This window comes from Chiloscyllium punctatum, chromosome 1, assembly GCF_047496795.1.
Source record: "Chiloscyllium punctatum isolate Juve2018m chromosome 1, sChiPun1.3, whole genome shotgun sequence".
NCBI classification, from domain to species: Eukaryota; Metazoa; Chordata; class Chondrichthyes; order Orectolobiformes; family Hemiscylliidae; genus Chiloscyllium; species Chiloscyllium punctatum.
This window is the reverse complement of record NC_092739.1, coordinates 96,991,902-97,015,835: the sequence shown is the minus strand read 5'-3', so window position 1 is coordinate 97,015,835 and position 23,934 is coordinate 96,991,902. Positions and strand designations below refer to the sequence as shown.

Genomic DNA, 23,934 nt, shown 5'->3' with positions numbered 1-23,934 from the left:
ATCGTGGTAGCTGCATTCCTAAGTTCCAAAACATGCACATTTGACTACTATACAAACACTAAAACAAAATAATTTCTGGTTGAGAATAACTATTGGAATACTCACATTCACTACAGATATATTACACAGAGCACAGAAGAAAAATACAAACAAACATTCAGTCTCGTCCTTGCCAGCATTTACTCTTTGCAGGCAAAATCCTTTCTTCGATAAATGGAGGGGGGGCGGTTCTCAGCTACCTTCTTCCCAGCCCCCCCCCCACCCCGCCATTTATCTCCCCACTGCCCGAGCCTCCCAGCCTCATGCTGATGAAGAGCTTTTGCCCGAAATGTCGATTTTCCTGCTGCCTGACCTGCTGTACTTTTCCAGCACCACCTTTACATAGAACATAGAATCACTGCAGTGTGGAAACAGGCCATTCAGCCCAATGAGTCCACTCCGGTCCTCCAAACAGCATCCCACCCAGACCCACCCCTCTAGCCTCTCTCTGTAATCCTGCATTTCTTATTGCTAACACACTTAACATACATATCCCTGAACAGTATGGGTAATTTAGCATTGCCAATCCACCTAACATGCACATCGCCAGAGGAAACCGTAGCATCTGGCAGAAACCCACACAGACATGGGGGAAACATGTAAACTTCGCACAGAGGGTGGATTCAAACTCAGGTTTCTGGCACTGTCAGAAAACAGTGCTAATATCCACTGAGCCACTGTGCCGACCCTGAAGTGAGAGGTTATCCACTGTAGTCAGAATCTCAGAATACGATAGATGTTAGGGCAGTTAAGTAATTTTTAAAAGGAGGAGACAGACAGATTTTCAATGAGTAACAGGCTGAAGGGTTATGGGAAGCAGTAGGAAAGTGGAGTTGAGACCAAAATGAAAATCAGCCAGGACTGTATTAAATGGTGAAGCAGGCTTGAGGGGCTGAATTGCTTACTTTTCCTCTCAGTTCTTGAATGCTTTTAACTTGTAACTTTGCAAATAAATATAAGTCATGCAAAGTTATAGTTCTACTCTCACCAACTTCCTGGAAGAGAACATAACTAACAGGAGAGTAGACTCCACTAAAGTCCCCACAAGTCCATGATATGGAACCCAGCATGTCAGTGCACACGAGGCTTAAGTATTTGATGGTATCTTTTAACAGAATGCTGACTGAATGATCTATCCTGGTCTCCTGAGCTCCCCAACATCACCATGCGATTTCAAGAAATGGTGGACTGCACAGGAGACAGCAAAAGGTTGTGGGACTTGATAAATATTCAGCAGTCCAGCAGAAGTGTTATGTTACAGAAATAGCCATGCCCACAATCTCTTTCCACAAAATTCTGGGACACACCTGATCAGATCCTGAGGATTTATCCATCTTTATGCATTTGAAGACCTCCTCTTCTATAATATTGACACTTCAGGATATTGATCTCTAGCTTCCATTTGCTTCCCCACAGTAAAGACTGACATGAAATGCTCGTTTAGTATTTCACCTACATTCTGTGACTCCACACACAGACAGCCACACTGATCTTTAAAGGGGTCCTATTCTCTCCTTAGTTATACTTTTGCCCTTAAATGCATTTGTCGGATCTCTTTGGATTCTCCTTAACCCTATTTGTAAAGGATCTCTCATGGTTGGGACAGCTCAGTGGTTAGCACTGCAGTCTCACAGCACCAGGGACCCAGGTTCGATTCCAGCCTCGGGTGACTGCATGGAGTTTGCACATTATCCCCGTGTCTGCATGGGTTTTTTTGGGGTACTCTGGTTTCCTCCCACAATCCAAAGATGTGCAGGTTTGGTGAATTGGCTATGCTAAATTGCCCATAGTATTAGGTACATTAGTCAGAGGGAAATGGGTCTGTGTGGATTACTCTTCAGAGGGTCGGTGTGCACTTGTTGGGCCAAATGGCCTGTTTCCACACTGTAGGGAATCTACTCTAAGTCTCCTTTTTGCCATCCTGATTGCCCCCCCCAAGTATACTTCTACTGCTTTTATACTTTCTAGGGATTCACTCAATCCTAATTTTCTCTACCTGACATATTGCCTCCTTACTTTTCTTGATTAGAGCCTCAATTTCTCTAGTCATCCAGCATTCCCTACACCCATCTCCCTTGCCCTTCGCACTAGTACAAACATACTGTCTCTGAACTCTTGTTATCTCATTTTTGACGGTATCCCACTTTCAACCATCATTTTACTGGCAAATAGCCTCTCCCAAACAACTTTTGAAAGTTCCTATCCAATATGTCAAAATTGGCCTTTCTCCAATTTAGAACTTTAACATCAGGTCTATCCTCTTCCACAACTATTTTAAAACTTCACTGAATCATCCTGGGCATTACCTTGACCAGAAACTTAGCTGGACTGATCACTGAAATATTGACAAGCTAAAGGCAAGGAATACAACTCATATCCTTGTCAAGATCTACAAGGCACAAGTTGGCAGCATGATGGAATGAAGACCCAAAATATAAACAGCTTAATCCAGGACAAAACACACTACCTAATAAGCAACACTCCTGCCCTATCCCCATCTACAGTCTCATTCATTTACTCCTTTAAAATCAGCACAATGTGGACCATATACAAGATGCAGTGCAGAAACTAATCAAGCTCTTTCGACAGAACACACGTTTGAAAGATTCTATCACCTGAAGGACAGTAGACACCCGACCTACAGTTCTACGATTCTGACAAACTTATTACTGCAAGAGAGTTTGCAATTTGGCCCATCATGTGTGCACCATTTCTCTCAATGGCACTAAGTGAATTGCTCATTCTCTCTCTATTCTTTTGCAATCCTATTGTTTTTCTTTTCAGATAAGAGTCAAATTCCCTCGAATGCTTTGAACTTGCCTCCACACCACTCAGGCAGTGCAATCTGGACCTTAACCATTCATTCAATGAAGATTTTTCTCATTTCACTTGCTCCATTTGCCCATCACGTTAAATCCATGTCCTCTCATTCTTCAGAGCTGAAAATGTGTTGCTGGAAAAGTGCAGCAGGTCACGCAGCATCCAAGGAGCAGGAGAATTGACGGAATCTAATCTAATCTAATGTTAATGTTGAGGACTCCAGAACAACTTCCCCTTGATCAACTACCCCTGTACCATTACCTCTGTGCGTCTGCCCTGTTGGTGTGATAGTACATAGGCAGAGATGGTGAACGGGGAGGCTGAGTACTTTCTTGAAACAATGAAGTTCATTTGATGTAAATAGAGTCTTAATGCTATTTGGCAGGGAGTTTGAGGATTTTGACCAAACATGGAAGCAACAGCGATATACCTTCAAGTCAGAATGATGAGTGACTTGGAGGAGAACTTGTAGGTGGTAATGTTTATATGCATCTGTTGCCCATATCCTGTTACATAAAAGTAGTTGTGGGTTTATAGGTTTTTTAAAAAGGTCTGACAAAGTGAATGCAAACGGTTTTCTTTGACAGAAAGAAAACAAAATTTAGAAAAAAAAATGAGTAAATGGACAATGAGTGCAGAATTCATTAACTAATAAAAGACAAAGTTGGAATAGGAAGCATTTTCAGGCTGGCAATCTGTAACTAGTGGTGTACCGTGTTCTACTGTGCTAGTTACAAAAGACTAGTGTATAAATCAATAAAGGCAAATGGGATGCCATCATTTTTGAGGGGAATTGAACATAAGCAAGAATGCTATGCCTCATTTATACAGGGTATTAGTGAGATTAACCCTGAAACGTGAGGAAGGAGACATTTGACAATGAAGTATTCAATGAAAGGCATAACACTCTGATGTTCTGTGGAACAAAGAGACCTTGGCATTTTTGTCCATTGATCACTGAAGGTGGAAAGGCATGTTAGTAGAATGGTGAAAAAAAAACGCACGTGGGACATTTTGCATTTATCAAATTGAGGCACAGATCAAAACTCCCTGCTTTTGTATCGAATTTTGGTGAGACCACAGCTAGAGTACTTTATGCAGTTCTGGTCACCACGTTACAGGAAGGATATGCTTGCAATGGGAAGGGGTACAAACGAGATTCACCAGGATGTTGCTGGAATGGAAAATTTAAAGTTATGAGGAAAGCTTGGATAAACTTGGCTTGTTTTTGTTGGAGTACAGAAAACAGAAGGGCGATCTGATTGAGATGTACAAAATGATGAGGGGTATGGACAGAGTGGATAAGAAGCAACTGTTCCCATTGATTGAAGGGTCAGTCACTAACAGAAGATAGTTCAAGATTTCAAGCAGGAAGTTGGAAGAGGGAGATGAGGAAAAATGTTTTACCCAGAGGGTGGCGAGTCTGAATGCACTGCTTGGAGGGTGGCAGAGGCAAATTGCCTCACAACCTTTATAAAAGGTATCTGGATGAGCACTTGGCATGTTATAACATTGACAACTAAGGGCTAAGTGCTGGTAAATGGGGTTAGGTTGAAGGTCAAGTGTTTGTCACATGTCAGTGCAGACTTAATCGACAAAAGGCCTCTTCTGCACTATACGATTCTATCAACGTTATTCTCCTGCCCTCTTGTAGGGTTGTGAGAATATGGAACTTCACCTCACAAAGTGGAAGTGGCCTGTTCACAGAATATTTTTCAGTTGAAGATGAAATGATTCCCTTACCGTACAAAGTTATTAGCTTATCAAGGGTAGATGGGATTACAGAATTTGGAACATAAACTCAGTCACAATCTTATTCCAGAATGGTCTTGAATGGCTGAATGGTCTACTTCTGCTCTGACTTGTGAGTACATCCTTCTAGAATATTATACCTTCTATTTGCATAAACCATTACAATAAAACCCACAGAAAGCAACAACAGACAACACGCTTAGGCAAGAGTGAAAGCACAGCATCCATGGAGCAGGAAAATCAACTTTTCGGGCAGGAGCCCTTCATCAGTGAGCCTCTGTCACTGCAACCCCCGGTTATCTCCTCCGCCCTGGAGCCCTTCAACCATCTCCTGAAACAGACTTGATCCCCACCTCCATCCACCTATTGCACTCTTTGCTACCTTCTCCCCAGCCCCACTCCTGATGAAGGGCTCCTGTCCGAGACAACATGCTTACCCTTGTCAGTTTTGGAAAAGGAAAACACAAACTTATTCTGGCTAAACTGTAACAATTTCATAAAAAAAAGACAAAACAGATTACTATAGATTCATTAGCTTAATGTTTATTATTGAGAACAGCTCAAAGCTAAAGGATGCAATAGTAGAACATGGAGTATAGGAGTTGGGAGGTCATGTTGTGGCTGTACAGGACATTGGTTATGCCACTTCTGGAATATTGCGTGCCTTTCTGGTCTCCCTTCTATCGGAAGGATGTTGTGAAACTTGAAAGGGTTCAGAAAAGATTTACAAGCATGTTGCCAGTGTTGGAGGGTTTGAGCTATAGGGAGAGGATGAATAAATGATAAATTTACTAGAATTATTTGAGGCAGTTACAAACAGCATAGATAAAGTAGAAGCTGTTGCTGTAATATTTAGGTTTTCAGAAGATACCACACATTAGTATACTTAATGAGACCCCATGCTTTTGGGGGTAGTACATTAGCATGGAAAGAGGACTAGCCAACAAATAAAAGACATTTAGGACAAGGTAAAAGCATCTTCAGCAAAGGCAAGCTGTAACTAGTAGTGTGCGAGAGAGATTAGTGCTGAGGCCACAATTATTTATTTGATTATATATGTTATACATTAACTATCTCAATTACTTGAATAAAGCAGCTTGTCATACTTTAGCCAAAATTGTGGATGAGATAAAAATAGGTAGGAAGGTAAGTGGTCCAGATGAAACAATTTGCAGAAGGATATGGGCAAGTTAAGCAGAGCAAATATTTGGTAGATGGAGTATGTGGAAAAATGTGAGCTTATGCATTTTGACAAAAGTAGTATTCAGTTCTTCTATTGTTCAAGTAGAAAAAGACTGCAGAAAGCTATGGAATACATAGATTCAGGAACTCTTGCCCATGAAGCACAAAATGTTAGCACCCAACTACAGTGGGTAATTGGTAAGAGTAATGGAATGGTGGCCTTTATTTAACAAAGGAATTGAATAGAAAAGTAGAAGGTTTTGTGAAAATATACTATGTGCTAATCAGACTACAGTTGGAATATGGTGAACGGGTTTCAGTCCCTTATCTAGGAAAAATATACTGGAATTGGAGGCAATCCAAAGAAAGTTCATTATGACTGCCTTATATAGACAGTTGAGTATATTAGATCTGTATTCATTGTAATATTGAAGAATGAAAGGTAACCTTATTGAAAGGAACAAGATCCTTAGGGGACTTGACAGGATGGATGAGGAAAGGTTGCTTCTTGTGGAGAGTCTAGGACCAGAGGGCATAATCTCAGAATAAGGGGTCAGACATTTAAAGACAGAAAAGGAGGAATTTCTTCTCTCAGAGTATGGTGAATCTATGAAATTCTTCATTGCAGAGGGGTTGAGAGATTAGATTAGATTACTTACAGTGTGGAAACAGGCCCTTTGGCCCAATAAGTCCACACTGACCCTCCGAAGAGCAACTCACCCACACCCATTCCCCTACATTTAACCCTTCACCTAACACTACGGGCAATTTAACATGGCCAATTTACCTAATCTGCATACCTTTGGACTGTGGGAGGAAACCCATGCAGACACGGGGAAAATGTGCCAACTCCACACAGATAGTTTCCCAAGGCAGGAATTGAACCCGGCTCTCTGACATTGTGAGGCAGCAGTGCTAACCATATAATCAAGGTTGAGATAGACAGATTTTAAAATGAGTATTAGGATCAAGGGTAATGAGGAAAAAGTAGTAATGGGGAATAAGCAGTAAAGCACAGTTGAGGATTTTCAGATCAGCATGATCTCACTGAATGGCAGCACAGACTCCAGTGGGGTGAATGGTCTATTTCTGTTCCTGCTTCTTACGGTCTTATAAGCATGGCCTCAGTTATCTCCTACATGATTTTTGATTAGAAGCATCAGAACCACCTCCTTTGTTGAGCTGAGACAGCCAAGACCCCAATCACATGACTGCACTTTCTGGTATGTACATTTCTTCAAGTATGCAACCTTCAAGATTTGATTTTTGGGAATAACTCTAACATTTTATTTCATGAATTTTTTTAAGCATATAGACTAGGTTTTTTACTAAACCTTACATGAAATGGATGCAAAAGATTTATTATAAGCAAATAAATCTCAATACTGTAGACTTTTTTTCTGAACTATGAAATGATACTTAGGGTAAATAAATGGATAGGAAAATCTTGAAGTGACAAATCAAGTTCACACAGGAAGCGGACTTCACAGCTACAACATATGCTCACTGTTTCTTTCCCCCCCCCCCCACCCCATGCAATATGCTACATAAACCTAGTTATCAAATGTATGCAAAGATGCTAAAGTTTATTCCACATTTCAACTTCCATACAGTTGAAAGTTACTACTTTATTTTATGAAAATAAACAGAACAGTTACAGAGGCCATTCAATTTGAAGCTACACTTATTTATCTAATTTTCTCTCAGGCTCTTACCCCATCCCTTTTTGAAAGCTATGATTAAAATCTGGCTCTACCACAATTTCAGATGGTTGATTCAATATCCAAATTAATTGCTCACTAGAAAATCCTTGTGCGTCTCCTTTAGCCTCTTGCCAATCATCTTCAATTGGTGTCCTCTGGTTTACAAATCTTCAGACAACATGAATAGTTCCTGTCTATTCAATGTTTGAACACTTGGTTTACTTTCCAAGGGAAAGGATGGGGATGTGTCCAACAGAAGTCCCCCAAGTCCGAATTCCAGCAAATCTTTTGTGCACCGTCTAAAAGTCTTCACATTCAGAAACCTTAAAATTGAAACCCTTCATGCATTTATAAACAAATTGTCATATAAAGACAAGTTTCACATAATATATCCCATTTAAATGGTGAGGATAATCTTTTCTGTTTAGATTCTTTGAAATAATTGCATATATGTATAAACAGTATTTATATTGCTTAGCTAATAGGCAGGATGAGGCAGGACCACATTAGTACTTGAAGTGATAAACGTATATATGTAAAAACTGAACAAATATGGAAGAGCTGTCAGTTTCCCTTAAAGTTTTCATTAACACAACTGTATTTACATGCATTAGCCTTCACCTGCCACGGTTGTATTTAATTATGCAATTAACATCTGCTTAAAGACAGCCAAGATTCCACATCTACAAAATGTATTGAAAATGTTACATAGGAACATTACTGACAGTTTTAATAACATTTAATGGAATCATCCAAATAATTTAAAACAGAAATTCAGAGTTAAATGCATCCTAGTTTGCTAATCAACAAATCAATTCCATATGCAAATTACCTTTAGAAAATTACATTTTAAGTACTGTAATTTTAATGACTCAGTTGGAAACAACGACACTTTGTCTTTATCTTTGCTTATTCAGAATACTGATCATAAGAAAAAAGGTTTATTCAATTTTAGATATTTAGTTTAAAAGAAATTGCATTTACCAATGGCATTGCTCTCAACTTGGTTATTTTTAATAATGCCTACAGTGTGGAAACAGGCCCTTCGGCCCAACAAGTCCACTCCGCCCCTCTGAAGAGTAACCCACCCAGACCTATCCCCCTACCATATATTTACCCCTAACCTACACATCCCTGAACACAATCTTTGAATTATGGGAGAAAACCGGAGCATCTGGAGGACATGAGGAGAACGTGCAAACTCCACACAGACAGTCACCAGTCAAGGCTGGAATCGAACCTGGTTCCCTGGCGCTATGCGACAGCAGTGCTAACCACTGAACCACCGTGCTGTATTCAATTAAATAACAAGTGACAAAGTTAAGTTGTAATCATTGCTGTGATTCTTGTGTTCTTACGAAAATAGCAAAATGCATTGTCAAGAAAATACCAAAAAAAATTACAAATTTTTCTGGAAATTAAATTTCCTTCATTTACGTTAATTAAATGAAGAGAATATGGGAAATTTAAAATTTCCTTAAAACAAATGTAACTGATGAAAACTGAAAATTAAATGAAATACATACTTTGCGCCCAAGGACATGCTTTTCAAAAAAAAAATTAATTACTGCTTTAGAACAAGCCTAAAGTGAAATAGTTATAGAAAATAAAGAACAGCAGAAGAATTCAAATATTCCTCTGTCCTGATAAATGAACTTCAAAATATTTACTCATCTTACTTTTTAAGAGATACTAGTGCTAAAGTACAAATTTTTGATTTTGACTTTCATCTTTGGCCAGAATAAATCACTCAAGCATGACAATGCAATGTGTACGTATTTGTAATCTGTAAATATATTTTGAAATCACCAATTACTACAAGTCTGATTATTCCAAAGCCATTTCAGGTGATATCACTGGGAACATGTCCTTTGATTGTAGTTTGTGCAGTAATTTCATAGCAATTTGTCAACTGGGAAAAATCTGAGTGAAAGTTTATATCCAATTTATTGCTTCACATTTTAACTTATTCACTCATGGGATTTGCAGGTCACTAAGGCCAGCAATTACTTTGTACTTGTTAAATGCCCTCAACATGGTGGTGAATATTCTTGAGTTCAACTGAGAGATTTGCTTGGCCATTTCAAACAGCAGTTAAGAGTAACTACATTCATAGAACCAGTCCCATTTGGCCAGATAAACTAAGTATAACAGATTTTGTTTTGAAAAGAATGAGTAAAAGGAGTTTTCTAGCTACTGCTTGTAATACTAACCTATAATTCCTGATTTATTTATTCAGTTGAATTTAATATTTCCCAGATGTATCAGTAGGATTTGCACTAATATATCTGGATCATCTGTTCAAACTTCTGGATTACAGAGGTAGCTATAAACAAGGTGGTTAAAGAAGAAATCTGTGGATCAGAATTTGGCACTTAAGAATAAAACTGTTAGGTGATTTATACTTTGCCTTAGTGGCAACTTTTATGTCCTGTCTTAGGCTGATACTTTATTCAAGATCATTAGTTGCCTAGAGAACTCACCTTCTTGACAGATATAACAGTGCCTTGCGAGGCTTGAAGGTAGTCAAGAATCAGAGACGTTACAGTGAGATGAGGACCAAGTGTCAGACCCGCACCTGAGACAATGTAGGGCAATATAATTGAAAGGCTTACTTCAAAATTCTTAATTGGAAAGAATATTTGACCACTTTGCAATGTCTGTACTTGCACTTCTGAATCTAATATTAAATAAGGTTATTAACACTTATTGTAAGTGAGTAAGGCTTTTGACAAAGGACCACAGATTTTTCATACATTGTGGTCAATGCTAACAACTGACAACTTTAGTACAAAAAAGGTTTAAGTGATGCCACACAAATTTGAATCAAAATTTCAATTTTACAAACATTCAAAAGAATAATTCATTCAGCTGTTTAAGCCTGCTCAGCCACTCAAATCAAATCATGGCTGATCAATTTGTTCTTCAAATTCTATATTCCCACCTATCCCATAACAGTTGATTCCCCAGTCTAACAAGAGTCTATCCAACGATCATAATGTTCACTGATCCACCTCCACTACCTGACAGTTCTAAAGTCTCACAATCCTGAGAGAAAACGATTTCTCCTCATCTCCCATCCTGAAAGGGTGACCTCAAATTTTAAAATCTATGCAACCTATTTAAAACTGATCCACTATAGGAAAACATCCACCTTATTAAGACCATTAAAGGACCTTATGCACTCTAATCAAGACACTTGCTCAGAAGACAATCCACTCATTCCAGATATCATTGAGCCACTTCCAAAGTGATAACACTTTTTTAAAAAGCAAGCAGACCAAAACTAAACAGCATTCAAGAGGTTGTCTTATCAATCCCGAACCAAGACAGAGGTTGCTGGAAAAGCTCAGCAGATCTGGCAGCAGCTGTGAAGAGAAATCAAAGTTAACGTTTCAGGTCCAGGGATCCTTCCTCAGAACTGATGGTAGCTAACAAAATATCAGTTTATATGCAAAGGGTGGGAAAAGGGGTAAGGAGTAAACAATAGATAGAGATAGAGCCTAAAAGAGAGAGAAGCACAGTTAGACAGACAAAGGAGTTGATAACAATCTGGCTTGAGAGGGTGAATAGCTATTAATGGAGACTGTTAGCAGCCAACAATAGGTAGTGTGTAACTGCGGACTGTGATGACAAGGCCTGGTGTAGGGGCTAAGACATGGGAGAAAACAGGCTCTAAAATGATTAAACTCTATATTGGATCTGAACGGCTGCAGGGTCCCCAAGCGGAAAGTGATATGTTTTTCTTCCAGCTCGAGCACTGCAGCAAACCTGAAACAGATATCAGAATGGTATGTTAAAATGGGAGGCAACTGGAAGTTGAGGATCTTTATTGCAGGTAGAATGTAAATGTTCTGCAAAGTGGTCACCTAGTCTACACTTTGTTTCTTCAATGTAGTGGAGACCACATTGTGAGTAGTGAATGCAGTAGAGTAGGTTATGAGAAGTGCAGGTAGAATGCTGCTTCTTCACCTGGAAGGTATGTTTGAGCCCTTGAGTACTGAGGAGGGAGGTGGTAAGTGGAAAGTGTTACACTATCAGCTGTTGCAGGGGAAGGTGCTGTGGGATGGTAGACAAGGTATTTCTGTTGTGGCAAGAAAGAGATAGGAGGAGAGGAGGGCAAAAGTGAGGGGATAGATTGGACCCTGGAGACAACATTGCTGGGAAATCCTCAGCTGAGGAAGAAGGTGGATATTTCAGAGGCTCCCTTCTTGAAGTGGCCTCATTGCAACATACATGATGGAGATAGAGGAACTGGGAGAATGGAATGGAGTCTTTACAGGGGAAGGGAGGAGTCAGACAGACCAGGTGAAATTGAGAACAGGGTGGAAATTGGAAACAATTTGATGAATTTATCCAATTCCAGACAAGAGGGAAGCAGCAATGATGCCATTGATATATTGGAGAACGTTGTGAGTGAGGGCCAGAATAGGACTGGAAGAAGGAATGTTCCATGGCCATCCCTCTGACCTGGAGAAAATGAGGGGACTTAAGAGAAGTTGTTGAGGCTGAGGACAAGCTCAGCCAACCGGAGTTATGTCCTTTACACAGTTAATGTACAGCATGGGAAGACCCTTCAATCCAACTCGTCCATGTCAATCAGATATCCTCAATTAAATCTAGTCCCATTTGCCAGCACTTGGCCTATATCCCTCTAAACCCTTTCTAGTCATATACCAAAGTGTTGTAATTGTACCAGCCTCCATTTCTTCTCTAGCAGCTCATTCCCTACCTCACACCATCCTCTGCTTGAAAACATTGCTCCTTAGGTCCCTCAAAATCTTTTTAGCTGCCATCCCACCAGATGAGGATCAGCTGCCATTTCCACCACCAGCAAGATGCTATTTCTCTCCACTCCCTTGACTGTGTTCTGCAGGGACTGTTCCCTCCAGGAACACCCTGATCCAAAAACTTTCTTTACTCTCAACACCGCCATGGCATGTTCCCGTGCAACCGCTGAAGTCGCAAGACCTGCCCATTTACCTCTTTTCCTGCCATTCCCCCCCCCAACAGTATCCAAGGGCCCAAACATATCTTCCAGGTGAAGCAGCACAACTTGCACTTCAATCTAGCCTGCTACATTTGCTGCTCACAATGTAATCTCCTCTACACTAGGGAAACAAAGCATAGACTGGGTGACTGCATGACTGCATCACAGAACATCTATGTTGTGCCTGCAGAAAAGATCCTTAGCTTCCAGTTGCCTGCCATTTTAACACCACCCTGATACCTTCAGCAAAGCTCAGCAGGAAGAACACCAACTCACTTTTCACTGCAGGGAACCCTGAAGCTCTCTGGACTCAATAGTAACTTTAGGGTGTTAACTCCCCCATGTCCTAGCCCCCTATCACACACACCAGGCCTTGACATCATAGTCCGCAATTACACACTAACTATTGTTAGCTACTAACAGTCTCCAAGAACAGCTATTTACCCTCCCAACCAAGATAGTTATTGATTCCTTTATCTGCCCAACTGTTCTTCTCTCTTTGGGCTTTAACCCTAACTGTTGTTTACACCTTACCCCCTCCCCTCACCCTATCCACTGCATATAAACTGTCATTTTCCTCAGAACTATTAGTAGCTAGGAAGGATCACTGGAGTTTTTTGATTTCCCTTCACAGATGACACCAGACCTGAGCTTTTCCAGCAAGTTCTGTTTTCGTTTGATTTACAGCACCTACAGTTCTGTTTTTAACCAATTCTGAAGGTAGTTTACCTCAACGATTCACAGTGATAATAACTCCCTTTGTTTATCATGGCTATTTGCTTGATGTGTGAAAAATGGAACAAACTGGTGAAAAATGGAACAAACTGCATGGGGGACTCACATTTACCGCCACCAGTAGCATCTTCATCGATTTTTCTATGTTTGTAAAACGATCAACAGTCATGGCAACTTTTAACAATATCATTTACATTAAGAAATTTCAAATATTCAAATTTATGGCGCACAATTGAATGCTCAAACTCAACAGCAGCAGCACAGGTTTCTTAAATTAGTCCAGTAATACAACCACTGTACTACAATACTATGGCTAGGAATCTTGTAGAGTGGCACCCAGGAAACTGAGACATTGAAAAAAGCAAGATTCACAATAAGAAAATTAAATATTTTTTTCCATTTAACTGCACTGCGATTGTGGTGAGCTAATACTTTGGAGGCTGAAGTGGAAAGTCTTGAAGACAGTCTTATCTCAGGATTCTTTCAATGCACACACCCTGGCAGTGTTTGCCAAAGCTATGGAGTTTCTGTCATTGCTCAAACAAGATCATGTGTCTTGATAAGTTCTGTTCAAATGGCAATTGAACAGCGATGGCCATGAAAACAAATGTCATGAAAGCGTTATGAAGTTGGCGTGTACTGTACCTTTTCGAGAGAGTGAATGCTATTCTGAACAGTGTTTACAAGGACCTATACATTGACTAGATGGCAGTCTCAGTGTATTGGAAAATTGAAAATGTGCAATATTAGGCTGTGAAATGGATACCTGAGTTTTCGTTGCTGTTTTGACAATAATTTGAATTTAACCAGTTTAAAATTATATCCCAATAAAGTTTGAATTTATTGCTTCGCCAACATCGAACCAATGGGACAATCGATGTTGGGGATGTACAAAATGCGGACATTTTGAAATTTGGAGAGGAGAACTGCCATCAAGGTAGATCCAAGAAAGTAGGAAACACTATCAAAGGGTATCTTTTCAGATGAAACATATTCACTCTAAAAAGACAATGACCCAGAGAATTCAACAACAGGAACAGTGAAGTCACAGAAGACAACAGCGGTTGTTTGGTTTTGAAATTACACCCTTAATTTCAATGTGTCTTATTGGACTAGCACATTGTTATAGAGTTGGAGGCAGGTAATAAGCAATTTAGAGAAAGGGGGCTTAGAGTTGTGAATAGTTGTTGTTTAATGTTCACTTTTAGAGTTTAAAAAAAAATTGATATTATTTTCTTTGAATAGTGAAACTGGAGTTCTGTCATTCATATTTTAAACATTACAAACTGAGATGAGCTTTTCTGGGTGTTTGGTTTAATTAACAGAAGGGTTCACCGCCATGTCGTAACACTAGATAAAGCTGAAGATTCTCTATTGTAGGCAGAAAATTCATGAAGTTGAAAAATGATTTGTCAACATCTTACATATTAAAAATGCTGAATAGGGAAATGGGTAAATCTGAAAAAAAAGACGTGGCGGAGCTGGTGTTGGACTGGGGTGGGAGCACTGGTCCTTCAGCTAACTGATGAACAGGGCTCTAAAAACTTCAGCTAACAGGGCTCTAAAAACTAGTGCTTCAAATAAACCTGTTGGACTATAACCTGGTATTGCGATTTTTAACCCTGAAAAAAAACACGTAGTCTTTGTTTCTCCTCAAGCTTGAAGCAGATAGCATTCTTGATGAAGAAAATTGGTTGAAAAGGAAAACACTTTCAAATCTGTGTGATGGGAGATAACATTTACCTCAAGTTAAAAAGTTAGGGGTTATTTGATTGAAGTTCAAGGTACTAAGGGGACTGGTTATGGTAGATATAGTGGAATTGTTTTATCTTTTGCACGGCGGTGAACCCTTCTGTTTATTAAACCAAATACTGAGAAAAGCTCATCTCGGCTTGTAATCGGTTTAAAATATAAATAACAGAACTCAAATTTCACTATTTAAAGAAAATAATATCAATTATTTAACTCTAAAAGTGAACATTAAACACCACATATTCACAACTCTAAGCCCCCTTTCTCTTAACTGCTTATTACCTGCCTCCAACTCTATAACAATATGCTATTCCAATAAGACACATTGAAATTAAGCTGGTGTAATTTCAGAACCAGTGACAGTCTAAACATTAGACCTAACTGCTAAATGTAAAAATATGCAAGTTGTCTACAAAATGAGATTAGTTTGGAACCCTTCCCTATGTTACCTAAACTATTAACTCTAAGTTAGAGAGTCATAAATATTTGTCTTCCAAAGGCAGGTGTGCAGAGGTTGCTGTCAGATTAACGATAATCATACTGTCGTTGTGTTATACAGCACAGAAACAGACCATTTGATTCAACTTCTGGATTAGTTGTGCTGGAAGAGCACAGCAGTTCAGGCAGTATCTGAGCAGTAAAATCGACGTTTTGAGCAAAAGCCCTTCATCAGGAATACAGGCAGAGAGCCTGAAGCGTGGAGAGATAAGTGAGAGGAGGGTGGGGGTGGGGAGAAAGCAGCATAGAGTACAATAGGTGAGTGGGGGAGGGGATGAAGGTGATAGGTCAGGGGCGGGAGGAGGATGGAGTGGATAGGTGGAAAAGATGATAAGCAGGTAGGACAAGTCATGGGGACAGTGCTGAGCTGGAAGTTTGGAACTAGGGTGAGGTGGGGGAAGGGGAAAATGAGGAAACTGTTGAAGTCCACATTGATGACCTGGGGTTGAAGTGTTCCGAGGCGGAAGCTGAGGCGTTCTTCCTCCAGGCGTCTGGTGGTGAGGGAGCGGCGGTGAAGGAGGCCCAGGACCTCCATGTCCTTGGCAGAGTGGGAGAGAGTTGAAATGTTGGGCCACAGGGTGGTGTGGTTGATTAGGGAACATCTCTGGGACACCCGCACCAAAGCGCTCTGCTAGGAAGCGTCCAGTCTCCCCAATGTAGAGGAGACAATAAATGATATTGGTGGATGTGCAGATAAAACTTTGATGGATGTGGAAGGCTCCTTTAGGGCCTCGGATGGAGGTAAGGGAGGTGCTGTGGGCACAGGTTTCGCAATTCCTACGGTGGCAGGGGGAAGATGCCAGGATGGGAGGGTAGGTTGAAGGAGGGGGGGTCGTGGACTGACCAGGTAGTCACGGAGGGAACGGTCTTTGCGGAAGGTGGAAAGGGGTGGGGAGGGAAATATATCTTTGGTAGCGGGCTCTGTTTGGAGGTGGCAGAAATGTCAGCAGATGATTTGGTTTATGCGAAGGTTGGTAGGGTGGAAGGTGAGCACCAGGGGCGTTCTGTCCTTGTTATGGTTGGAGGGGTGGGGTCTAAGGACGGAGGTGCGGGATGTGGACGAGATGCGTTGGAGGGCATCTTTAACCACGTGGGAAGAGAAATAGTGGTCTCTAAAGAAGGAGGCCATCTGGTGTGTTCTGTGGTGGAACTGGTCCTCCTGGGAGCAGATATGGCGGAGACGGAGGAATTGGGAATACGGGATGGCATTTTTGCAGGCCCCAGCTATACCTGTCTCTTTGTTGGCTACATAGAACAGTCGATCTTCCGCAATTACATCGGCACCACTCCTCACCTCTTCCTCCGCTACATTGATGACTGCATTGGCACCAGCTTGTGCCCTCGCGAGGAGGTTGAGCAATTCATCAACTTCCACCCTGACCATCTCTGACACCTCCCTCCCCTTCCTAGACCTCTCCATTTCCATTAATGACGACTGACTTGATATCGACATTTTTTTACAAACTCACCGACTCCCACAGTGCCTGGATTACACCTCTTCCCACCCCACCACCTGCAAAAATGCCATCCCGTATTCCCAATTCCTCCGCCTCTGCTGTATCTGCTCCCAGGAGGACCAGTTCCACCACAGAACACACCAGATGGCCTCCTTCTTTAGAGACCGCAATTTCCTTCCCACATGGTTAAAGATGCCCTCCAACAGATCTCGTCCACATCCCACATCTCCGCCCTCAGACCCCACCCCTCCAACCGTAACAAGGAAAGAACGCCCCTGGTGCTCACCTTCCACCCTTCGCATAAACCAAATCATCCGCCGACATTTCCGCCACCTCCAAACAGACCCCACCACCAGGGATATATTTCCCTCCCCACCCCTTTCCGCCTTCCACAAAGGCCATTCCCTCCGTGACTACCTGGTCAGGTCCACACCCCCCTTCAACCAAACCCTCCCATCCTGGCACCTTCCCCTGCCACCGCAGGAATTGCAAAAACTGCCCACACCTCCCCCCTCACCTCCATCCAAGGCCATAAAGGAGCCTTCCACATTCATCAAAGTTTTACCTGCGCATCCACGAATATCATTCATTGTATCCGTTGCTTCCGATGCGCTCTCCTCTACATTGGGGAGACTGGACGCCTCCTAGCAGAGTGCTTTATGGAAAATCTCTGGGACACCCACACCAATCAACCACACACCCTGTGGCCCAACATTTCAACTCTCCCTCCCACTCTGCTGAGGACATGGAGGTCCTGAGCCTCCTTCACCGCCACTTCCTCACCACCAGCCGCCTGGAGGAAGAACGCCTCAGCTTCCGCCTCGGAACATTTCAATCCCAGGGCAATGAGGACTTCAACAGTTTCCTCATTTCTATTCTCCCACCTCACCGCAGTTCCAAACTTCCAGCTCAGCACTGTCCCCATGACTTGTCCCACCTGTCTATCTTCTTTTCCACCTATCCACTCCACCCTCCTCCTGCCTCCAATCTATCACCTTCATCCCCTCCCCACTCACCTATTGTACTCTATGCTACTTTCTCCCCACCCTCTAGCTTATCTCTCCACACTTCAGGCTCTCAGCCTTTATTCCTGAAGGGCTTTTGCCCGAAACGTTGATTTTACTGCTCCTCAGATGCTGCCTGAACTGCTGTGCTCTTCCAGCACCACTAATCCAGAATCTGGTTTCCAGCATCTGCAGTCATTGTGTTTACCCATTTGATCCAACTTGTCCATACCAACTAGATATGCTAAATTAATCTAATTCTATTTGCCAGCATTTGGCCCATACCCCTCTAAATCCTGCTTATGTATGTATCTATCCAGATGTCTTTAAATTTGTAATTGTGTCAGCGTCCACTTCCTCTGGCCGCTCATTCGACATATGCTTCATCTCCTGCAAGAAAAAGCTCGAGCTCTATCTTTTCCCTCTCACCTTAAACCTACACACTCTAGTTTTGGACTCCCCTACCTGGGAATAAAACCTTGATTATTCACCCTATCCAGCCTCATGATTTTAACCTTCTATAAAAATGGTCATCCTCATCCTCTGATGCTTCAGGGAAATTAGCCCCAGCCTATTCAATCGCTTCCTATAACTCAAACCACCCAACACTAGCAACATCCTTGTAAATCTTTTCTTTGCAACATCTTTCTATAGCAGGGAGACCAGAATTAAACCTAAACAATATCATATGCAGCTGCAACATAACATTCCAATTCCTATACTCAATGCACTGACCAACAAAGGCAAGTGTCCAAAATACCTTCTTTACGAATGTCTATTTGTGACTTCACCTTCAAGCAACTATGAGCGTGCACCACAAAGTCTTTGTTTGGCAACATTCCTCAAGACCCTATCATTAACTGTACAATTCCTACCCTGATTTCGTTACCGCACATTTATACACCATTTGCCACTCCTTGTCCCAGCTGATCAGAGTCCCACTGTACTGAGATAATCTTCTTCATTGTTCACTACACCAATTTTGATGTCATCTGCAAACTTAGTAACCATTCCTCCTATGTTCACTTCCAAATCATTTATAAAAAATGACAAAATGAATGGCAGAATAGGCTTGAGGGGCTAAATGGCCTACTTCTAGTAATGAAAGTGGTAGATGATCATAATTGGACCCTCATTCAAAAGTTGGTACAGGAATGATATGTGAATGTCTCCTTCTGTGCTATAAAATTCAAAACATATGATTCTATTACAATGAAACATCACATTTGGAATTACATAGTATGCAGTATACAAAAGCACTCATTGAAATGTACAACTTTTAAAAAGATTATACACCAACTCCACACTCTTAATCCACCTACTGCTATTTATTTTTCTCTCAAGTATTGTGCAATTTCATTTTGCATGCACTATTATTTGTTTTGACTGTTCACTATTTGTTACAAATACTTCCTGGTGGTAAGAAGTTGCATATTTTAAAAACTGGTGGAGCTGCGTTGGACTGGGGTGGACAAAGTTAAAAATTACAACACTAGGTTATAATCTAACAGCTTCCAAATAAACCTGTTTGACTGTAACCTGGTTTGTTATTTTTAACTTTAAAAACTGACATAATATAAGGACATAATATAACTCTGAGCAGGAGTAGGCAATGCAGCCACGAGTCTACTCTATTTTAAATACAATCTTATCTTGGTCGCAACTCCACTTTACTGCCCACTCTCCAAAACCCTTCAAACCATTATTCATCAAAAATCTGTACCTCCTTCTTAAATTTACTCAACGTCCCAGCATCTACTGCACTTCAGGATAGCAAATTCCTCAGATTCACAGATCTTGAGAGAAGTAATCTCATCTGTTTTAATGTTACCCGTTTCCTTAAACTATGATCTCTCATTCTAGTTTGCCATGCATGAGGAAACATCATTTCCAAATCTAATTTGTCACCTCCTTTAAGTTTTTCATGTAATGCATTAATAATCTAGACAAAGAAACAAATTGCATTCCTGTCAAGTTTGCCAATGACAAGATAGGTGGATGGACAGGTAGTGTTGAGGCTGAAGTAAACAGGCTGGGTCAATGGGAAAAGAATGGCAGATGGAATAAAACATGGGAAAGAGAGATTGTCCACTTTGATAGGAAAAGGAGGTGCAGACTATTTTCCAAATGGGAAGAGCTTAGGAAATCTGAAGCACATAGGGGTTTTAGAATTCTAGTTCAGGATTTTCTTTAGGTTAAGATGGAGGTTCAATTGGCAATTAGGAACGCAAATGCAATATTAGCATTCATTTCAAGAGAACTAGAACACAACTGTAGGGCGTACTGCTGAGGCTGTAAAATGTTCTAGTCAGACTGCAGTTGGAATGCTGTGAATAGTGTTTCCCCCCATGTCTAAACAAGAATGTGTTGCCATTGGAGGGGGTCCAAAGGAAGGTTACAAGAAAGATCTCAGAGATGAAAGCATGTCATATGAGTAATTGAGGATTCAGGTCTGTACTCGAGTTTAGAAGGATGAGGGGGGGAAATCGGATTGAAACAGATTGAATATTCAGACACCTGGATAGAGTGGAGATTTTTTTTAAGATTCCCTACAGTGTGGAAACAGGCCCTTCGGCCCAACAAGTACACACTAACCTTCCGAAGAGTAACCCACCCAGACCCATTTCCCTCTGACTAATGCACCTAACACTATGGGCAATTTAGCTTGGTCAATTCATCTAACCTGCACATCTTTGGACTGTGGGTGGAAACTGGAGCACCCGGAGGAAACCCACGCAGATACGGGAAGAACGTGCAAACTCCACACAGACAGTTGCCCGAGGCTGGAATCGAACCCTGGTCCCTGGTGCTGTGAGGCTGCAGTGCTAACCACTGGGCCACCGTGCTTTCCATTATTAGGGCAGACTAAGACCCAAAGGCACAGCCTCAGAGTGAAAGGACAACTTTTCAGAACTGAAATAAGAAGAAATTTCTTCAGCCAGATTGTGGTGAATCTATGATACTCATTGCTGCAGAGGGCTGTGGAGGCAAAGTCATTGAGTGTATTTAAGACAGGATAGAGTCTTGACTAGTTAGGAGATCAAGAGTTATTGGGTAAAGGCAGGAGAATGAGGTTGAGAAACAGGTCAATGATCAAATGGTGGAGCAGACTTAATGGGCCAAATATCCTAATTCTGCCTATGTGGTCATTAGCATTTTACATACAGTTAGACCTGCTCATAGTTCTGGAGAGTCTAAGCTTAAAGTGCTCATTCTTATTTCAAAAGACAAATTCTTCATCTCCAAAGACTGGTGAAGACAATGAGCTGCAATTGAAAAAACCTTTTAAAAATTTCCTTTGTTCTTGCTCCCATCCTTACGGTACTGAATTAATAGGAAACTGCTAACTGGGGTCAGCTAACTTTGGCATTCTTCATCAAGCACTCATTTCTTATCTGTGACCCAAGACCTAGCAACTATAGGGTACTTATCTGCAAACTGACAGAGTCTAGTATTTCCCTTAAACGATACCCATACAGAAGTATATGCAAAGGCAAAGACTGAGTCAGCTAGCTGATTTTTCTCCTCCCATTTCCAGCCTGGATACACTGGACTCAAATATTTTGTTACTTAAGAGATCAGCAAATTTATGGAACATCTCAAATGGCATATTCTATATTCATGATCGTAATTAAAATTTGAATCTTTAAAAAAGTTAAAAACAAATCTAGATTCCTTTTATAGAGCTTGATGCCAGCATTTATTCTCCATATACTAACCAAGAAACAAATTAGTATTCCAAATCTTAACAGCTAAACCCTCAGGAGACACCTTCTCAGACGAGGGCAAACGGAGATGCAGTATAGAGCACTAGGGGATGATAAGAGATGCGTTAAACGTACAATAAACATTAATTTTAAGCAGTAACGGGGGTCTGAATTGCGAAACCATCGACAACAACAGTTAGCGATGGGAAACTAAAACGACATTTATATAATGTCGTCCTTGTACAAGTCACAAACAGGGCAGAACGAACACAACTACTCTTAGAGGGGTTATGCAAGAATCCGGTTTTAAAAAAAGTGTCAGAACCGTACAGACCTGTCTAGGAATCAACACGCCTTTTTACTATCGTTTTACACTGACTACACTTCCAGAAAGTACATTATTGGCTATAAAAACATCAAGAGTCCTGAATCCTGAAAGACTGTATGTCAATATGTAACGTTTAGGTTCCTTCAGTTTCCTTCCTGTTGGCCGACGAGCCTGAGGAGCACATTACAGCTGATTGACTCATAATGGCCTCGAGAAAATATAGCTATGAAAACTTATTTCCCATCGAATCAAAAAAGCCTTCTGAAAGTTGGGAGTTGATACTGATTAAAACGCAGAAACTGCTGATTGTGAAATCGGACAAGGTTAACACAGAACCTAGTTGTACGAGAGGCAAAGTAGTCGTCGCCAAGTCCCCCCAGAAACCTGTGCCCGCCTCAGCAAAGTTACAAAAGACAACGGAACTGCATTAAAAAAATCGAACTGCCGAGAGACGCAATTTTACAGCGGAATCAGACATACCCCAGGTACCCGGTTCGCTCCAACAAATACCAGGCCGCTACCAGGATCTCCGCCGTTTTAAACAAAAAGAAATAACCTCCACAACGGTCCGAGCCCACTGACTGACATCGACATGGTGCCCGCGCAGGCGCAATGCCCGGGCCTGCCTGCGTCACCACGGCAACTCCATCCAGAGCAACGCCCAGAGGCGGACACCGTATGTAAAACCCAATTACTCTTTACTGTGTACTGTCTATATCTATCATTGAGCTGGGTGATAGACTCTGTGTTTACCGTATTATTTCGTCGTTTGATAGTCAAGACCTTTCCTACGCCATGGAGTTGGAGTTAGTAACTCTTCCACTAATATCATTTATTGTATCCGTTGCTCCCGATGTGGTCTCCTCTACATTGGGGAGACTGGGCACCTCCTAGCAGAGCGCTTTAGGGAACATCTCCGGGACACCCGCACCAATCAACCAAACCGCTCTGTGGCCCAACATTTCAACTCCCCCTCCCACTCTGCCGAGGACATGGAGGTCCTGGGCCTCCTTCACCACCGCTCCCTCACCACCAGACGCCTGGAGGAAGAACGCCTCATCTTCTACCTCGGAACACTTCAACCCCAGGGCATCAATGTGGACTTCAACAGTTTCCTCATTTCCCCTTCCCCCCCCACCTCACCCTAGTTCCAAACTTCCAGCTCAGTACCTGTCCCCATGACTTGTCCGGACTTGTCCTACCTGCCTATCTCCTTTTCCACCTATCCATTCCCCCCTTCCCCGACCTATCACCTTCACCCTCTCCCCCACTCACTCATTGTACTCTATGCTACTTTCTCCCCACCCCCACCCTCCTCTAGCTTATCTCTCCACCCTTCAGGCTCACTGCCTTTATTCCTGATGAAGGGCTTTTGCCCGAAACGTCGATTTTACTGCTCCTTGGATGCTGCCTGAACTGCTGTGCTCTTCCAGCACCACTAATCCAGAATCTGGTTTCCAGCACATGCAGTCATTGTTTTTACCTACCTGATTGATAGAGCAGCTGATTACTGAGTCACTAAAGCCACAGACCGCGCTTTAGGCCCCAGCTGTCAGTATCGGACACCACTGCCCGAAACGTCAGGAGGATAACCCGCCCACCCATCTCCACTGACGGCCCCAATGCCCCGCCCACCTATCTCCGCTGGGGCCCCAATGCCCCGCCCACCCATCTCCACTGACGGTCCCCAATGCCCCGCCCACCCATCTCCGCTGGGGCCCCAATGCCCCGCCCACCCATCTCCACTGACGGCCCCCAATGCCCCGCCCACCCATCTCCGCCGACGGCCCCCAATGCCCCGCCCACCTATCTCCGCTGACGGCCCCCATTGCCCCGCCCTCCCAACTCCGCCGACGGCCCCCAATGCCCCGCCCACCTATCTCCGCTGACGGCCCCCATTGCCCCGCCCACCCATCTCCGCCGACGGGCACAATGCCCCGCCCACTCCAGGTACTCTTCAGTCATGT

The 23,934-nt window shown here is 42.2% G+C and overlaps 1 protein-coding gene across 4 annotated transcripts in view; it reads right to left on the bottom strand.

The window, feature by feature from the left end:
• Window positions 1-23,563, bottom strand: part of il6st (interleukin 6 cytokine family signal transduce) — an 88,496-nt gene extending 64,933 nt beyond the window's left edge. Inside the window, exon 1 of one of the 4 annotated variants that reach the window (XM_072571340.1) lies at window positions 23,455-23,563. The gene's annotated coding sequence lies outside the window, so the exon portion shown is untranslated. Of the gene's footprint in view, window positions 1-9,979; window positions 10,001-22,447; window positions 22,574-23,454 lie in introns of those variants that run through there. The other 3 variants (XM_072571323.1, XM_072571332.1, XM_072571343.1) reach the window with 3 other exon arrangements.
• Between the last annotated feature and the right edge of the window lie 371 nt (window positions 23,564-23,934).